Here is a 4,632-nt window from a genome sequence, read left to right on the forward strand (position 1 = left end):
CCCCCCAAAAAAAACCTAAACGAACCAGAATGCCAGCTGGACATGTTGGCACATGCCTGTAATCCCAGCACTTGAGAGGCAGAGGGAGAAGAAGCAGGAGGAGCTCAGGAACAGCCTTGGTTATACATCTAGGCCAGCCTGGTTGCTTAAGACTCTGTCTCAGCAAAAACTCTCAATCAGGGCTGGTGAGACGGCTTAGCGGTAAAGGTACCTGCTGCCAAAGCTGGCTATCCTTGCTCAACCAAAACAACCCACGTGGTAGGAGATCCCCCAGGAAGTTGGCCTTTGACCTCCACAGGCTGGTCATGGCATAAATGCTCTCATGCATGCTTACACATGTGCACCTCTGCGCCTGAATATATACACACATACACATCTGTGAAAAAAGATAAGAGAATAAAAACCTCCAAATTCCTGTCTGGGTAAAAGTTGAACCCTAGCTAACCTTTCCTCCCGATGAGTCCCTCACTTCCAAAGCCCTTTCCGTCAAGGTCCTCGTCTGGTACAGGAGGCAACAGCACTAAGCTAAACAGCGACACCCAATCCGTATCCCATCAGGGCAGCGTTTGAACACTGTCTTTTTTTTCCCGGGTGTTTCCAATTGTATAACGGCAGCCAGCGTACAGATCCGAGTTTTTAAAAATGAGAATGTGTTTTGTCTGAACCCTAGGACCAGAACGATGTGAACTACAAAATGTGTTAGAACAGTCACTAGTGGGTACTTAGCGATTGTGAGCGACACCCCAAGACGCCCTAGGAAGCGACTGGGAGGGTGCCCAGCCTTAAGCAAGACGATCCAAGGAGAAAGTTTGGAAAGAATGCAAGCAGTAGTTGTTGGGTAATAAAGTCCCAGTTCTGTGATGATATTTCACCTTTCAGTGAGTAGGATTCATCTTGATAAAAGCTTAGGGGGAAAACCCCACTGCTCAATGAGAAAACCACATAAGGCTCGTATATCCACTTTACAAGGGAGAGAAAAAGTATCAGTAAATAAAGAAATGTTGACGACGGACATGCCAAGTAAAACAAGAATGACTTTGCAATAACCAAGCGGTGTTTGCTTTGCCAGTTCCTGTGTCCGGGGCTGGAGAGACCTCAGAGACCTGATGCTCACACACCGCTGGCGGGGTGGTCCCCGCGTGTCTCCAGGGGCTGCACCTGTGCGCTCTTCCCAGCACATCCTTTGCCATGAAAGCCTTACTGGCTTTATAGTTATTATTGTTTGGGGACATGGTGCCACTATGTAGCCCCGGCAGGCCCCAGACTCAGGCTCCTCCTTCTTCGTCCTCCCAGATGCTGAGATTACAGGCCTGTATCACAATGCCCAGCTTTTTAGGAATACCTTTGACTCGTACATTAAAATAAAAAGAACTAGGGAGTAACTTGAGACTTTGGTTATTTCATTTTTCAAAGAGCTTTGGGGTCAGCATTCGGCTTAATTAAAAGAAGATATTCTGGTTTTTATCAACTTTTAAAAGCCCTATCTGTTGCATTAGCTAGTCCTTCCATGAAAATTTCCCAGTAAACTGACCTTTTTATTTATTTATTTTTTAAGCATCTGCCAACTCCATGCTGTCTCTTTATTGACGTCCTTTTTATTGACAGGATTTTGCCAAAGATAATATGGCCTGTTTGAAAAATTCCCCTCCCTGAAACAGGCCATTTCAGACCCAGTTTTCCCATTTGATCCTGCTCTTTTGTAAGCCAGGTGCCCTTAGAGGACACGAAAACCACAGAGCCCTTTCTCAGGCCCCAAGTGCCAAGGCTGTACGGTCGGGGTCCTTTCGGGCCTGAGTCTCCACTCTCTTTGAACTGACGTCCCTGGATCCGCTAGATGCTGCAAATGTCCCATTCACACTACGCCGTGGTTTTGGGTTAGCGGGAACTGGGGATTGCTGGCAGCAGCTGCAGTTTATTTTAAAGATAACAGGAATGGCCTTCTAGAATTATTTAGCATGAGTACCCGGATTCTGTCATTCTTCTATTTCTTGGTGCATTTAGATGACAGAAGCTTTTCTTTCTTTCTTTCTTTCTTTCTTTCTTTCTTTCTTTCTTTCTTTCTTTCTTTTTTTTTTTTGACTTTTCGAGATAGGGTTTCTCTGTAGCCCTGGCTGTCCTGGAACTCACTCTGTAGCCCAGGCTGGCCTCGAACTCACAGAGATCTGCCTGCCTCAGCCTCCTGAGTGCTGGGGTTAAAGGCGTGCACCACCACCGCCTGGTTTAAGGTTCACTCTTAGAGAAACATGATTTACTTGCAGGAAACAAGGCTTTATTACTTTCCCTATCATTCTTTCTTGGCATGTAAGAATTAAATCAGGATATGTTTGGATAAAAATGTGTTAGAATGTTTGACTTTTAAAAATTATGCAATTACATTGTATGATGTGTAAGTTGGGTGAGATACATTTCTCTCTTCAATCATTCTCATGGTGAAAACTTTCAAGTCTACTCCTCCCAGCTTTTTGTCTCGTACTGTGCGCTATTGTTAGAAGTTGTTACCGTGCTGCAGTTGTGCCCTGTGGCTTCTTGTTCCTCTGCAGCTGTAGCTCAGAACCCGCCTGTCACCCCGCACTGTGTGTTTAAACAACCGCACCTCCAGTCACTGCTTCCATAAATCGTAAATATGAGTGTATTTTGTGGCTTAGACAGCCCTTCCATCATTACCTTGGCCAGCGGGTGACTATAGAAAGAAAAATTGATTCAAAGAAAACTTACATATGTGTATTCTTAGACTCTGCCTCATTGATTTGGGAGTGCTGTATCCATCTGCAATCTAGGCTAGATCCCCGTCCCCTGACTCTCCTTTTGAGACAGGGTCTCACTATTGTACCTCTGGCTGGATTGGAGCTCACTCTGTAGACCAGGATGGCCTCAACCTCAGAGATCCATCTGCCCCCTGAGTGCTGAGATTAAAGGGGTGCACCACCATTCTGGGTTTAGACCCCAATTATTGTCCTTTTCTCTGGTGTCCAACTGCGATTCTCCAAACTAACACTAGTGATTTCTTTTTTCTATTCTTCTAGTTTGGAATCACTTATGTCAAAGCTGTCTTGTCCTGAAGCCCTGCAAGCTGGTTGGTGGCCGGATTAAAGACTTGTAAGAAATACAAGTCTTTCTGAGCCTTTCTGTTCTTCATACCTGTGACTGTCTGGATCACTCAGGAATGACGTTGAAATCGTCCTTCAAACACACAACAGATTATAGTGGAACATGCCAGAACACAAGTAGAAACCTTCTCCATCGGCAGTCCTAAGACTGAAAAATAGAGCTCACACTTCGTCATGACTTCTTTCTTCTCTTGTTTCTATAGAAACAACTCTTGTTGAAGATCTGACTGCTTGAGCCCTACAGTGACCTCCCGTGCCTGCACACAGTACCCTGAAATGAGATGTGTGACTATAGATTGGGAGACTGCTCTGGCTTCTTTCAGGGAATTTGGTTCAATGGCAGGGAGAGGAATGGGCTTCAGATCAGAAGATGTTGATGTTCAGAAAGTGACACCCTCTCCTACCTTCTCGCCTCCCCCACCCTTCTTTCCACTGTGAGCCATCACAGAAACCACAAGGCCTCTTCTCCAAGCCGGTCCTAGAAGCCAGAACTTCCTTTCTCCCCAGGCCAGCCATAAAAATTCCTGGAGTTGACTAAAAAGAGATAAACTCTTAAACTCCAGAGGGTCCTTCTTGCCCTGTCTCCAAGAATGAGAGGCTACAGGAAGGGACCAAGAAGAATCTGAACAGACGTGCCTTGCAGGATTTGCCCACCTCAGTCTTCAGTGATACATACACACACATGCACACACACACACATGCACACATATACATACATGCACACACGCACATACATGCACACATAGACACACATGCACACGCGTACATGCACGCACACGTAGACATACCTGCACACGCGCACATACATGCACACATAGACACACATGCACATGCATGCAAACATAGACATACATGCACACATACACCTGCATGTATGCACAAACACATGTACATGCATGCACACATTCACACACACATACATGTATGCACTCACACACACATGGCTGCCTGTGCTTCACTGAACCCAAGCGTGGAAATAGGCTCGCTTTGTAAGTCTTTGGGTCTTTAATCTGCAGACTCCATTGTCATGTCTGTTGTCATCTGTTGTTAATTTGTCTTTTGTTATGAGGATGTCTGTCAGCTATAACCCTTATAATAGGCAGACAGGCATCACTTCTTTTTACCCTTACAGTGTCTGAAGTAATTTGGTAGCTGATAAAAAATTAAACCACATAAAATAATCTATTTATTAGAAAGATATTTTAATCGTTCTCTACTGAGAACTGAAGCTGGAGAGATGGCTCGGCAGCTAACAGCACTTGCTCCTCTTCTGGAAGAGGCTGAGGTCAGGCTGGTCTACATAGCAAGTTCTAGGCCAGTCTCGGTTACACACTGAGAATCTGCTAAAGAAATGAGAGAGAGAGGGAGAGACAGAGAGACACACAGAGACACACACACACACAGAGAAAGACAGAGAGAGAGAGAGAGAGAGATATTTTAATCGTTCTCTACTGAGAACTGAAGCTGGAGAGATGGCTCGGCAGCTAACAGCACTTGCTCCTCTTCTGGAAGAGGCTGAGGTCGG

This window comes from Microtus ochrogaster, unplaced genomic scaffold (genome assembly GCF_000317375.1).
Source record: "Microtus ochrogaster isolate Prairie Vole_2 unplaced genomic scaffold, MicOch1.0 UNK99, whole genome shotgun sequence".
Taxonomy (NCBI): Eukaryota; Metazoa; Chordata; class Mammalia; order Rodentia; family Cricetidae; genus Microtus; species Microtus ochrogaster.